This window comes from Python bivittatus, unplaced genomic scaffold, assembly GCF_059951505.1.
Source record: "Python bivittatus isolate LINGU-HERP-01145 unplaced genomic scaffold, Pbiv_v1 ctg000330_np1212, whole genome shotgun sequence".
Lineage (NCBI taxonomy): Eukaryota > Metazoa > Chordata > Lepidosauria > Squamata > Pythonidae > Python > Python bivittatus.
This window is the reverse complement of record NW_028277058.1, coordinates 20,198,075-20,213,882: the sequence shown is the minus strand read 5'-3', so window position 1 is coordinate 20,213,882 and position 15,808 is coordinate 20,198,075. Positions and strand designations below refer to the sequence as shown.

At 37.1% G+C, this 15,808-nt stretch overlaps 1 long non-coding RNA gene across 1 annotated transcript in view; it reads right to left on the bottom strand.

Moving 5' to 3' along the window:
- Positions 1 to 1,191: 1,191 nt before the first annotated feature.
- Positions 1,192 to 15,808, bottom strand: part of LOC148215908 (uncharacterized) — a 44,594-nt gene continuing 29,977 nt past the window's right edge. The window contains exons 2-3 of the long non-coding RNA XR_015796317.1: positions 7,195 to 7,313; positions 1,192 to 2,485 (exon numbers count right to left, since the gene is read on the bottom strand). This is a non-coding gene — a long non-coding RNA (uncharacterized LOC148215908). The remainder of the gene's footprint in view (positions 2,486 to 7,194; positions 7,314 to 15,808) is intronic.

Genomic DNA, 15,808 nt, shown 5'->3' with positions numbered 1-15,808 from the left:
ATTATGGTAATCAAGCAGACATCAGAGTTTATTACATAAGGGCCTTTATTATGCAAATATATGCAAAATACTTCAGATGCTCTAATGTTGAACACTGAGATTTCTTATTTGTGTAATATTTTAAACCTTATCTCTCTATCTCTAAAGATTTCTTCTTTGTCTATCTTATTTCAACTCAATTCCTTTTAGGCACATTTAGTTTTTAACCTTGAAACTTTCTCTGTATTTAACAAGTTTTTGCTGCTGGAACACGAACTTCTTTACTTCATCTCTCTTGTTCCTCACTCTTTGATTCTTATTGATCTCAGTTATCACCTTCTTAACTGTCACAAAGATCTTAGACTTTATTACTTTTACTATATCTTGCATCTCTTTCTCCCCCCATAGTCACTTGCTCTGCTTCTTTCAACTTATTTCTTCAAGCATCTGGGTTTGAGTTTAGCTCTTACAACAGAATGCAGAAGTAATTCATCTCCTGTCCCTCAGCCTTCATCTTTCTCTTAAAAACATATGTGGGAACTTTCCTATAGATGAATGCAGGAATCACCCTTGCTGTAGTTCTGGCCCCTTGTGGATTACACACAGCTGTTTTATGGCTCCTCTTTTTTGGGGGGGCAGCATCTGTTACCATCCTTACTGGACTCTTCATGACAAAGCTCTCCTTCCAATCTCCTTATTCCCCAGGCCACCGTGTGCCTGGGACTCCTGAGACATTTGGTCTGCTGGATTGCTGATTACAGTTTCTCTGTTCCTATCTCACCTACAGATACCTACACCTCCAACAGCCCTGTCCTGCAGCTCAGCAGCTCATCCTCATTCACCTGAGATGTCTTCTGAGCCTTGAACTGATTACTTTCTATGGGCTTTGTGACTTTTTTGGGGTGGGTGGGTAATAATTTCATTACAGTTTACAAATACAAAGATAAAATACTGTTACTTCTGATCTCCTTTTTCTTTTTCTCAGCAGCGATCCCCAACTGTCTTTGTGATGCAGCAGCCCCTTCTCTAACCAGCAACCCCTCTACTCTACTAGGTCTCAGCTATCCCTATTTAATACTTCTCAGCGTTACCTCCCACTTCAAGAAAGATGCTTCTCAGTGTGCCACACATGCAGTCCTGGGAGACATTCACAAGTGACTGACAACTTTGATGAGAGGCAGGCAGGGACTGCCTCCTCATACCCTCAAAACAGCCACGCTGCCTCAGAGAGAATATGTTTTTTAAAAACCTACATCTGGGTTCCTCCTCCATATAAATCTCATATGAGTCTCACACACTGGGGGCCACAGTACAAAATCACATCCACATGAAAAATGAAATGCTTTCTTTTTGTCTATCTGCAGCTTTAAAAAAAGATTCAAGAACAATGTGGAATCCAGAGCAGAAGGCATGGCAAAGTATGGAATGAAAGATGAAAATATTGAGATACAAGAGCATATGATTTTGATATTTCTGACTCATTTCCTTTATAAAGGCCTATGTGCGGATTTAAGCTCCCACTGATAAGTGGAATATGCAGCCTTTAAAAAGCAAATAAATAGTCACAAAAAGACTGGACAGCTAGAATTATAAATGTTCTCATTGGGGGTATCACAGGCAGTATCTAGCAGATGACATTTCATGGCATTTGCAGTACAGAACATGTGACATTCCAGGAAACATATAATAACAACTTTGATAGATGGGGAAGAACTACAACATCCTAACAATCATCACTGGGAAAATATGATATTCTTGAAATATAACCAGTTCCTCAAGAAAAAACTTCAGTCCTGCAGCAGAATGGACAATATCTTGAGGATGGTGCTCAGTTAACTGAAGATCACCAAAATGTGCTGGTAAGATCATATGTTGTGAGAAAAGAAGCATTAATATTAAACAGAGAAGCATACATTGCAAGATTAAACATTATACCTTTAATTTTAAAAGAACCTATTAAGCAAACAGCATAAATGAGGACCCCTGTTATGTGCATTTGCTTAACATTTGCTTTCTCTCCATGACCTGTAACAACAGTAAGTTCTCTGGACAAGCTTTAAAAATGTTGAAGGTTTTTTTCCCAGCTCTTAGTAGTCCCCAGTCAAAAGAGATCTGAAAAACAGAGAACCTTCCTTAGTGGGTAAGCAAATGTCATAATAAACAAATTAAAAACAGCATTATGCAGCTATTTCATCTTTCGATCTTTAATGATTTTTTGCTGGAAAGAAAAATAAAAAGTGTGAAAACACAGGGAGCTTGTGGAGGATGATTGCACAATAGAAGCATAATTTGAATAATCTTGCTCCAGTTGCTTGAATCAGGACCTGAACTTGAAATAAATTCAATCTAGACCTTTTGAATTGTGTTTATTTCACAGTAATCATTCTTAATGTCTGTAATCTTCCTCATGGTGATTCTTCCAAGCTGAAGTGAATCAGTTCAGTTCTTTAAAAGCACTGGAATGTTGGCAAATTCAATCTACAGCAACTATCCACAGTGATCTGGTCTTCAGAGAAAAAGAAGAAAGAGGAAATTATTTTCATGACACATTTTGAATGGCAACACCCAGTAACCTTATCTATCAACAAATGCTTCCCCAAACAACAGTGAATGGGATTGGAGCCAAGAATGAAGCATAATATGGGTTGTAGCTAAAATCAAACTGTAAAGTTATTACAAAGACAATGAACGAGTTGGAATTTAGAACTACTTGACACATTAATTTTAAAAAATTATAAAAGCATGAAGTGATGATGGATTGCACCAGTTGATGTTATTAACATTATAGATATTAATCAATAAATCCTTAAAGCAGGAACCCATTTCTTATAAACTATACTTGTACCATTAGTGCAGCTGCAGCAACAAAATATAGCAGCTAATATTCTGCTTTGATCAAAACATTTTCATGTTTCTCATAAAGTTAAAAGGCTTTCTGTCATGAGGGCACTTATTTGTATTCCTTGCAACTTGACTGAGGAGATAGGGTAACCCTGTGGTCCTCCAGATGTTACTGAACTCAACTTCCAGCAGTCAAGCTAGATCCTGGGAGCTGTAGTTCAATGATATCTGGCAGGCCTCCATGTCCCACTTCTGGGAAGACAACCCCACAAGAATTGAATAATTGTTTGGTTTAAATGTCACCTAGTAAATTCCAGTGGAAGCCACTTGCCACAGAAATGGACTAAGTGCTTTCACACACGGTACTCAGCAGTTTTACTAAAAGGAAATTACAATGTCATAATAAATGTGCTTGTACGGTATTTTATGTGCTGCAAGACATTCTGTTGTTTTCATTAGAATAAGCTGCGTGTTCTCCATTAGTTTCATTTTAGAAACTATACTCTCATTCAGTCCTGCACAAATTAGCACTCTACAAATGCATTGGACTCTCATGAGAATGGTCAAGTGAGCTGGAGTTGATAGGAACAGTTCAACATATCTAGAAGGCACCAAGTTAAGGAAAGCTAATTCTTGCTAATATACAAAGTATCTCGCTCCCAGTGCCCATATTTGCATTAATTCTAGGCAAAATTTTCTAAGAACTAAAAGATAAATATTAATGGTCGAATTGCTGTGCTGTCAAGCCAGGATCTGAAGGTAGATGTCCAAAGCCTCACTCAGAAAAAGGAGCAAGAGGGTTGCTGAACACAAGTAGAGCAGGCCTGCATATTTTAAAGCATGAGTATGAAATGCTGGATGAACAGCTGCACTTAACCACTGAGTATTATACCAGGAGCCACATTCCAAAATATAGGAATGGCTAGGATAATGAAATAGGCAGGGCCAGGTTAAAAACTAAATTTAATTAAAATTTAATTAATTGAAGTGTTAATATGATTGCTCTCCATGTATTTGAGAATGTTCTGTCATAGCAAAAATTACAATTTGGCAACTTTTGAAGGACTTGTAGAGATTCCATGCAAGGCTTTAGCACCTTTGTTTAAAAGAAAGTGAAATGAAATACCTTGCTAGCTCAAGAACAAGCCCCACAAGGCAACTGAGTTTATAGTCTACAAGTCATTAACTGTACTACTGAGGTGAAAGTTAAACTCTACCTATATCTTGCCTTAGTCATCATTCCTGAGACTGCTGAAATCTACAGAAAAGAGGTAACGCAGATTAATACCAAATGGTGTTTGACATATTTTTGCTTTTAATATTGCTTCTGTTCCCTTTTCCCCTTCCTCCCCTCCCCTCATGAAACATATACAAACAAATCTGAGATGGTTTACTGTATACTGGTTGAAGAACAGAAACTTATAATCTATTATTGTACGAGAAATCTTATGAGCCATTGCTTCTAGACACTGAAAACATTACTAATCCTGAAGGGATGAATACACCAAATAGTAGAGAAATATAACTTTCTGCAGGGCAGTGATTCACTATTTTACTGGCAAAGTGGTTGAGAAACAGAGTGTATTTTGGAGGTGAATATGTGTAGCTCAGGGTTGAACTGTGGAGCCCTTGGGGTTCTCTGAGCTTGGTTCTTTTCTTGCAAATGTTTCATTACTCGGCTAGGTAACATCTTCAGTGCTAAAATGGGATGAGGTTTGCTCTCTCTTGCTTACAGAGCAAACCTCATCCCATTTTAGCACTGAAGATGTTACCTAGCTGGGTAATGAAACATTTGCAAGAAAAGAACCAAGCTCAGAGAACCCCAAGGACTCCAGAGTGTATTTTCTCACATTTCAAGCTTGTTCAAAGACTGTCAGCCTTGACATTTTAGAGAAGCAGTCATTTTTATAGCACTAAATAGCTACAATATTTAACTGGTCTATGAGGAGTCCCTCTAGAAAGCATTCTGTATGAATCTAAAATTCACTATCAATCCTTCCAGACAGCCTCTGAGGTGGTGCTACTGTAAACCAGACATGAAGAAAAAATTGCCTGATCAGATAGGCACACTTTGGCATTACTGTAACGGGTTGGTATGGCTTTTGCCATCACCTCTCCTCCTATAATAACTTTTGTAATCTGTGATGACAAAGCTGTTGAAAATATCCCCCATTCCATGATGATGCTTGTTCTAGCAGTATTCTACAAAAAGATTATGAGTACCTAAGCTCCTGAATTACTTAAAAAATATCCAGGTTTATATTTCAGTTCACCTGAATAAAACCTTTCTGTGAATTCTTTCAGTATATTTATATTCTAAGACAAGAATACATATTCACTTTTTTTTATTATTTTCTATGGAAGAAGGTTTTCTTACTTGGAATCTATAAAGTGAGCAGGTGGAGGAAGAAGTATTTAATATTCTCATAATCCTACTTCATGATTCTCATATCAACTGACATTGTTCTAAGCTGAGAGTAGGCAAAGTAGAGTTGGCCAGAGTTTTGGACTTCAACTGCCAGTAGCTGATGGTGGCCTGGCTAATAGCAAAGGATTGGGGTTTTACTTCAAAACAACTAAGTTACCTACTGATGTTAACCTCTATGTTATAACTTTATTACTTATTTCCAAAATAAATTTTGGATGATATGCATTCAAGACCTAAACAACCAGGAGTTGAGAAAGTCTCCTCTTAGAAAATAGTCATACAAAAGTACACATAAGAAATTGATAAACATTCCCCAAAGAGTGTTTTTGCAGCACATTCTGGAAGATACAGCAGGTAAAATAGCCTTCCCCAAGTTGATGCCCTCCAGATAAGTTAGAAATACAATTCACAGAATTCCCAGCTAGCAGAACAACTAGTGGCTGAGAATCATAGGATTTATGGTCCCAAGATCTCTTACAGGAGCTTACAAAAGATTAGGCTGAAAGGATAGTAGTGGATGATAAACAGCCTCAGAAATAAATTACTTATAAAATTATACAACTAACGTAATGGAGAACACAAGAGAATTATAGTATATTATTTTTATTCCAATTCCAGTAATTGCATGTCACCAGCCAAAGTTGGTCAGTTTTCTTCATGATTCAAACCCTATCCAAGTGTCTAATTATGTATGATATATTATTATTGTAGCTATAATTATTATATAAAAACACTATTCATTTTGGGGTAAACAATGCACAGAAAGTGCAGGAAGCGAGTAACAAATAGTAAGCCATTAAAGGCATGAGAAAAAGAAAGCAAATAAACCTAGTTTAAACCAACACTATCCATCTCCAGAACTTTCTACCCTTTTCTGTGCTCTGTATAATGTTACTTATCCCAAAAGGTTATAGTGTGTTGGGTAAGATATATATGTAACCTAACAAAGTATATTGTAACTTAGTCCAATGTGTAAATAATTTAGATGTATCCAATTGAAATCATACACATTTTAAACACATGTATGCAAAACTAAACCATTGTTCTCTGTCCTTTCTGAACTTCTCTAGTCTAGAAAGATGTGTGACTGTAGATCTAGAAAGGTTTGCGTTTATTAGATTGTTTCAGAGCCATCTGCTCATTCAAGCTCAGTAAATCCCCTGTAACAGAAACTCCTGTAATCTTTATTACTCCTCCTTGTATCTAACCAGGAAGTACTTGACTCTAGAGGAAAGAGGAGCAGATAGCCAAACTGTTTTTCAATTAGTTTCATTTCCTTATATAAATTTATGGAGCTGCATAGATCTTAAACTGTTTTTTTAAACCAAAATATAAATAACTAAGAATGTATTCTGAAACTTGAGAATTAATCTGTGAACCCAAGTTATTGTTGTTGGGTGGCTGTCATTGTTCTTTAAACAAATGTCAGCATGCATGCTAGCAACAAGGATCTTTACATTCAAATTTATCCCCAAAGTCATGTTAGAGCAATGAATCATTCTGACATGCTGGGTCTAGAATTATACCTTCCTCTGGTAAAAGACATTGAAGTGGAGAGAGATAGAAAGTCTTTGTATGTACTTCTGCCAACTGCTGTGTGCCTCAGACAGTGGGATTTTAGAAAGGGGAATTTGGGCATCTAACATTCCCCAAAAATGACCAATCTTAAAGGAAGAATTTGCACAAAGCCTGTGCAAAGTAATGTCATAATTCTTTTTTGTAGATAAAGCAAAGGAAGGCAGACACAATCAAAAGCCAAACACTTACCATGTTCAACCAGGAAGGAGAGGAAGAAATTGACACCAGGGATGAAAGGGCAATTAACTTTCCCTTGCTACTCTCCTTCTCATTCTCTCTCTTTTAAAAAGCCTCTGAACACTGCTTCATTTGCTTTCCTTCAGCTATTGCCACTTTAGTCTTTTAGCAACTTATGTAAGCCTGCTTACCTTCCAGAAATTATTTCCTCCTTGTTGTTGTATGAATCATTTATACAAAATGGGATTTGTGTGGACTTAAGAAAATATTTCTGATTATTCTTCATAGTTCATCAGCTCTGAGCAGAAAGCTGTAAGGTATAACACTAAATGAATATAGTATCTGATACCAGTAATATATCTTTACAGTCAAAATGCTTTTCAATGCTCTGGTTCCACTAATGATATTCAGAAGTGTAGAGGGCCTTTTCTTATATCCTTCTGAAATCTATCCTCTAATTCCTTGAAAATTAATTTCCTCTGCAAAACAGGCCTCTGTTTTTCTTCCTTATTCTTAGTGAGCTTTGAATTTCTTTCAGTGGGATTTTTTTTTAAAGCTTATTTTGTTGCTATGAGTGGGCAGAGGCTATTATTTTCTGTCACATCTCTCTCCTTGTCCCCTTACAGCATCCCTGAGGATCCCCTTATGATGTCTCCTCTTGGGACTTAATTAAGGTGCGGAGAGCCAGGGAAGTTGCAATTTGTTGAATACATGATTAGGTAGTCAAAGAGAAGATGTTCATTCATACCCCTCAGCCATCTCATCACAAAAGTAAGTACAAGAACCCCTCACCCACAAAAGTGTTCTTCTCAGAAAGCTTCTCCCTTTTTCACCAAATAAGGATGGCTGAAAACCAAATCAAAGAGAAATTGGGTACAGCATTTGTTCTTCAAGGTAGCTATGGGGCTCATTAACAAATACCCTCTCTCTGGGGATTCCTTCATCTCATATATAAAAGGTAAAAACAGCCCTCAGTGGACCCTGGTTCTTGATACAGTATTTGCATAGGCACGTCCATGCAATTGACTTGGCAACAACACAGAAGGATTTGCCTTTCCCTACTTCCAAGGTATTTTTGCTTTATTGCCTCTTCCCTCTGATGTGCTGCTGTGAGATCTGTTGCTGGTCCTCTTGAGACTATAGTGTTCGCACAAAAACAGATTTTTTTTCATATTCACTTCACATCCAAGTGATGTTTACACAAAATAGGTCCCATTTAATTCATAAATGTCTGGCCAAGTATGTCCATCTAGGATTGAAGTCTTTGTTAATTAGCTTTATTTTAGTTGCTATTATTGTCCTGTAAACTGCTATTTTCATTTTTATTAGCTGTAATTATTTCCACTTGGATGAAAATGGCTGAGAGATGATGAATGCTGCAATATTTGGACAGCTATATTATAAAACTAGACCAATTTTAATGCAAGAGGCACTTTAGCCTTCAGAGCATGTAGGAGTAGAAACCTCCTTCCCCACCCTTAATTCATTGGTGGACAGTTTGCATTTCAACAGTGGATGCAACTGGAACCTCAGTTTGTTGACTTCAAATACTTCTATCCCACTTCATTCATATGATTCTAAGCATTTTACAGCACACCATACAATACATGTTGGATGGGATAACCCTTTTTCAGTCTGTTTGCTGCTTCTCTTTCTCTTGCTTTCCCATTCTGACATTCCTCAGTCTTGTTCTTCTCTTCCAAAGAGAAGGGACTGATAGTATTTGCCAGAGATATGAACTGAGAATTTGGAGAAATCTAAAGCTCATATATTCAACTGCTCTGCTTGTTTCTTTCTCCCTTCTTTAGTATGGGTTTGAATCTCCACATCAATCTAAGTGATAAACTGCTGGCCTCTGTCACTGGAATTCATCCATTTGCTACAATATGGAGTAGTTATCGCTCAAAGTATTTTCATATGACATTATGAAGTTTGCCTCTAAATATCTGAGTGTAGGACTTAGGAACTGTTCTTCAACCCTCACACCCCACCCTTTTAAACAAGTACAGGGTATTAACCTGAGTTATGAACTAAGAAAATTGGCAGAAGTATTACTTCAAGGTGTTTAGAGAAATAATATGGCCATAGCAGGACTTGCTGATATTTTAATAAAGCTAGGAATTAGAAAGTTGTACTCATGGTAGCTTCATTCTATCATGAAGTAGAAAGTGTCTTTTCATATGGGAACATGTTCAGTGACCTGGATCATTGCTTATCTAGGAGTAGCAGTTAGGATGTCTGGAAAATCATTTTAGCAAGTGCTAGAAAATGTCATTCCCTAATATCAAATCAAAATACTGTATTGCAGGTCAAGGACCCACCAAGCATATCAAAATAAAAGTAATAAAATAGAACATAGTAAAATAAGAAAATAATAAGAAAGGCAAGATCCAGGAAAATAGGATAAAAATGATAGAACACTCTAGAGTTTTACATAATACTCTACTCTACATACTATAACTCCAAATGAATCCAAAATGAATTTGCCATTAATTAGCAACAGTTTATGTTATTTTAGGGTCTTTATCTACCAGAAGATTTACACAGAATTCACCCAGTCCAGAGAATGGTCTAAAGAGAGTTATTAAGAGTTTACTATGTGTATCTCTATGGAAGTTACAATACAGTAACACATGGACCAGTGATTTATTGTCCTCAGACTGACAGGGATAAAATATTTTTGTTTTTCATTTTTTTCTTTGTCCCTTCTCACAAAATTCTTCAAAGCTTTAACAAGTCTCTTCATAACATCTTTGAAACATAGTCTATCTACACAGACAGAAGTTAAAATTAACTTCTAGGTCCATTGTTCAAAAATATCCTTCACTATGTCCAATGTTAAAATATTTTGCTTTGTTCAGTATTAGTAAGTCAAGTTTAACTGTTCTCCTTTAATTGTAATCTTTAGTTCCTTCTGGTTCCCTCTAGTGTCCAAGTCTCATTCTATCATGTTTTTTTAAGAGAATTCAAAACAAAAGCATTTTCCCACAGGAAAGATTCTTATAATTAATTCCAAAATCTTATTTCAAATCCATCTGAACCCTTAATACATTTATAACTTTCTAAAATCAAACTTCTAATCACCCTTTTGCTGTTTGTTCCAAAAGAAAAAAATTAAGTCCTTAAACTTGTATTTAAAACTTATTTCACTGAGGATTGAAGGAAACTAACCTGGAGCTGTAAACTTGTTGATCCAAAGGTTCCTAAAAGCTGAAAAGCAGTTAACAAGCAATTTCCAAAAGTGATTAGAAAAGGAAGTATGAGAATCCAGTATCCTTTTGAAGGCACCAAACATAGTCTGAGCAAAAAGATGACTACTCCTTCATTTTCCAGAGCTCTAAGCCCACTGGAGACCACTGTCTTGCGGTCTTCTCTCAAGGAGCAACTGTATGGAGCACTTGTGGGCAATCTCAAGTCCTATCCTTGTCCAGAAAGGAATTACAAAGAGCTGGTCTACTCACCAGCTCTTCCTTCCACCACAGTTGTCACAGCCATCTTCAGTTCACAATTTCTTCCCCAGAAGTTGATAAGACTCTTTTGCACAGCATAATTGATGGCAAGATATCAAAACACAGCAGAGTAAAGGCCCTATGGAATTTATTAACTAGTTAAAGTTCCAGGCTGGTTTGAAGTGGAACTTAACTACATCCCAAGTGTACTCCTAGTAGAGATCTAGTAATGCAAAGGTGTGAATATAGCCTTCCTCAGGCACCCCAACTTGTGTGGTACTATAACCCTAACCATGACAAAGCCCTAGTAGTTCATAGAACACAAAGTTGACACCTAAAGCATCTAACAATCTTACCTGAAGAGGCTTGAAAAAACAGAATTAATATTTTATTTCCCCAGCAATATTTTGTCTGTATAATCCTTTTTATACAATAGCACAACTGGTGAAAACTGCTTGATTGAGCAAACAATCATTGGTCTTCCCCAAGAAGCTGGCTTTCAGAGATCCTCCGTAACTGGGGATAGTGCTTAAGGGGAAGAAGGGGAAAAAAAGGAGAAGCAAGAAGGGCTTTCTAACAGTACTGAAGCAGAAGAAGCAGATCATAGCATCCGTGAGGTTGGGGTGGGGGGCAAGTGGTGAAATGTACGTTGAGGCATTGCGATGCAAGTGTCACCTTTTAAATGCTTGCAGGTGTGGATGGGCTTGCAACACAAGTACTAAAGGGCAGAATTTGCCTTGTGATGTCACGTTATCATTTTGGAGTCATCATGGTTCAAAATATATGCCTATGGTCCAGATGGTTACAAACTTGTACTGGAATCTAAAATTTTATGCATGCAGATAATAGTAAATAGTTATTAAATAGACAGTATTCTTATCTGGAATTCTTGCTCTCATTCTCTCTCTCTCTCTCTCTCTCTCTCTCTGTGCGTGTGCATGTGTGTGTGTGATTGTTGCCCTTCCTTTTCTCCCATAGTCCCTTTTCCATAATAAACTTTTACATATCTATTGATTTAACTTCATTGGTTTAATAATGACATATCTCATTACAACTTTCCCACGGGAAGCCTGTATATTTACAAATTATCCTTTGTGTTTCAAAACTGGCAGAAGTTTGTTAAGTTCTGTATTGCTGGGCTGGAAGATCCAAAATCATTTTCCTTTCTACTTTTCCAAGTGTTGGGCTGAAGGGACACATCTTTGGTAGAAGGTTAAGGATGTCCCAGTCAGACAGACCAGGGTATTCCAGGAAGTACCATCTACTTGATGATGCCTAGCTTAACTATCTTTTACTTGGGGACCCCATCAGTGAGGTTTTAATGTACCGTCATACCCAGCTTGCCACAACTGCCAATTGTGAATTCTGGGTATTATAGTCCACTATATCTAGAGATTGCCAGACTGGGGAGCTCTGTATTATAAATCTATGGGATACACAACTACAGTCTGAGCTGAGCTCCTAATGTACAACTATCAATATTTTAGCCTTCAAATTAAGGCAGAGGGAATCCTGAAATAGAGATAAGTTAGTAAAGATCAATCTTGGAAAAACTGGGAAACAAAGGAAAGTTTGGGTGTATATCTTGAGTGAAAGCTGTGCTAATTTAAGACAAGAGAGGACTCTAACCTTGAGTAGTATAATCTCCCAGGTGGGAGCCTTTCCATCACCTTCCTTTCCCATGAGTGCTGATGTGAAGGCCTTGAAGTGACAGTAATTGCTGAGGAATAAAGAAACAGTCCAAGGGCACTGCCAGAGACTTAGCCCGAAGGGTTTACAGCTTGCAACTGCTTTGAAAATGACATACAGCTAGTAGCTGTTACGGCTTTGAAAACTTGTGCTGAAAACTACAAGAAGTTATTCTTGTTCCTCATTCCTCAAATACAAGCAGCTGGCAGTTTGTAAACAAATCACCTGTAAATTGTTTAAAGTGACTGTGTGCATAATATAAACCTGGATGAGGGTTCTTATTTTTTTTACAACGAAAATACTCTGATCTTTCATCTAAAATACAGAATGACAGTGATAATTAAATATCACCATTTTTAATGTCCACTTATTCATGAAAGTCCATTTTCTTAAAAGGTTTTTGCAAGACAATGTTTTGCAAAGATAGGACCAGTTTAGTCTAAATAGATCTGCAACATGAAGAGAGTGAACATTTCTTTTTCTTAGATATGAGATTGCTTTAGATACTCTTAGGGTTATTTTCCTCTTAAATATAAGCCCATATTTATCAATTGAGCTCTGATATTTAATGTGATTTTTTCCCTCAAGTAATGTTTAAAAACTGCATGATTAAATCAATAGTTAAAGCATTGTCATTTTTATTTGATAAAACAAAAATAAGATTTAAAAAATCAATATGCACATTCTTTTTTAAAAATGGTACTCCTACATTATTAGTAGATAATTTGCCTGAAGATTTGGGCTATAATCGTTTAATGTGACTGTATTGAGGCTCACAGGTAAAATGGAGAGCTGGTCCAGTCTTGCCAATTTTTTTTCCTTTCTGGAATAGATGATAAGAGCTACTGTAGTTATTCAGAATGGAGATATGCTACCCAGCCTGAATCACTTTTTATTTTGCGGTAATGTGCATATAGGATCCATTTCCTGTTAACCTGCACTACAAATTAGACAATAATCACAATAGCATGGTTTCCAATAGAAGAAATGATACTGTTCCATCTCTTTCATCTCTGACCTAGGGATCTACAAATGTAGCACAATTTGTAATAGAATGGACTGTCCTCTTTCAGATTATAGATGCATGATTACATTTTGAAACATTCTAAAATTAAAAAAAAAAATCCCTACAAAAAGAGGATCAGATTAACTGGCTGAGATCCTGGTAGAATATTTTTCTTTGATGAAAGCTTTTATAAGGAGAAGGATTCATCACAAGACTCATTTGCTTAGCACCTCTTTTCCATCTTTTCCTTCAACCTACATGCCCTAACTCCCATTCATGGTGATTAAGGAATTCCTTTTGATAGTGATGTCAAAGAAGTTGAGAATCAACTTCTGCCATATTACATTTGCTAGAGTTCATGCCATCATGTAATACTAAAACAGCACTCCCTGTAACAATCATTCTTTGAGGTCATGTTGCCTTTTGGACTAGCCTTTAGCTGCACAGGACGTAACCCAGTGTCCATACTGAGTGTGAAATTTGGGAATTCCTATGGAAATGAAATGGCATTGTCTACCAAAACAAAGACTTGCCACACAATTTTACTCTGCCTCAGCTGTGTACACACTAATGCCTATTGCACAATGCTGTGATGGAATGTATCTACAAGGAGGAGAGTGATGTGGGAGCTCAAGGCTATCAGGAAAGAGGGGGTGCATTCCAGCAGGGGAAAGGAGACAAAAGACAACACAGTCCGCAGGGGGAGCATGGGAAGAGTAAGAGGTTCAGGATAGCCACTTTGTAGAATCTCCCAGGGTATATCCACTAGTTACTGTAGTATAGATTTAGTTTGGCAAGATTCTGTCTATGAGGAGTAAGCAAATAAAGGAACTGTACTCGACTGGACTGTTTCATCGTTGTTCTTGGGCTGGGCCTGACAAATACTGACAGTAACATACTGCAAAAACAAAAACAACCCCCCAACCCTCTGATTCATGGCCATCCTTGGAGAACCAGCTTTCTCATTACTTTTTTTCTCCACACTTCATCAGATGGAATGCTTCTTTCAGCATGTTTCACCTGTGCTTGTGGGCATATTTTTCATTGGAGACTGCCTGCCATGTCTGTGCCTCCCACCTTTTGTTTTACTCACTCATCATAGCCTAGAAAGAAGCCCTAAAATTGAGTTTTAGATTGCTGCTAAAGCTCAGGATTCACAGATTTGTTCATCTGGTGCTAAGATAAAAGGGAGGCTTTTGAGGCTTCTCTGCTTTTAATAGTTTCAAAACTGAATCTTCCTTTGCAACCAATCCTATAGCAATGAATCAGGCATATCAGGAGGAATGTTTATTTGGACCACCAGACAAATGCGCATAAACATATATGGTAAAACACCAGAATGGAAATCAAGAAGTATAAGCCCCATCTAAAAAAGGGAGGAAAAGCCACACAAGAATGTTAGTAATGATACTACATAGTCAGCTGAATAAATCAGTTGCAAACTACATCAGTATAAATGTATATTTAGTTTTGTAGTGGATCACAGGGTTAGAACTGACAAAGATATTGAGGTGATGGGCAGCTTCTCTCTTTTAGAATTGGCTATCAATAGTGAAGGAACTAGAAATCAAGATATATGCCACAGACTAACACTTGGTAGTGTAGCAATGAAGGCCTTGGGAAAGATTTTCAGATGCTGTGACATGTCTGAAAGTGAAAGTTGGACTTTGAAAGATCAGGACAGACAGTACTGACATTTTTGAAGTTTGGTGTTGAAGAAGACCTGAGAATATATTGGATAGCCAAGAAAACAAACAAATGGATCATAGAACAAATTACTCCAGAATTCTCACTTGAGGTACAAATGACCAGGCTCAAATTATCATATTTTGGACATATTAGAAGTCCAAGTATGATGATCTAACTATCTTGAGAAGTCTATAATGCTAGGAATGGTAGAAGAAAAGATGAGGATAACCAGCAGCAAGGTAGATGAACTCAATTACAATAGCAATGGGTGTACTGTTGGAAAACCTGAAGGGCCAAGTTGGGGACAGATCATCCTGGAGAAGTTCTATCTGGGTAGTTGCCAGAAGATTATAGTGACTAGATAGTACATAATCCATCAATTAATCAGCTTAGGAAAGGTTGAGATAAGTATTAATACATTCAGAAAATGAAAAAAGAAGGAAGAGTAAACATTGGACTCTAGCCATATCCCCTTATTAACTCTTGTATTATCTTTCCTTGATAATAGCAATTTCCCACTACATTGCCTTCCTATTGTCCCCAGTCCATGAGTAACACAGTCATAAGTGTTCCTCAATGTTAGTAGTTTTTCTCTTCTTATTCTAACGCCATCCAACTGTAGTCTTAAGGTGTGTAAAATCTGTTAAACTTTGCAATTTCTACCCCTAGATTGTAGTCAGATCCCTTGTGGAACTGCAAAAGCAACATATGGAGGTAAGAGTGCTTATGTTCCCCAGGTCTATTCTTTGCATACAAAATTTGAGTCTCACAGCTAATATGGTCTGATGGCAATCTTTTCCATGAATATGATTAATATTTTTATAAACCATTTAGGAAAGATCACCAGGTTAACTGGGAGTGAATCCACTGTGTGAAGACATTGTAGGATGTGATTTTGTTTTAGAGTTAGGTGAATCCTCTCAGCTTGTGTCACCATTGCACAAATGAACCCATTAATCTGTTTCATCCAAT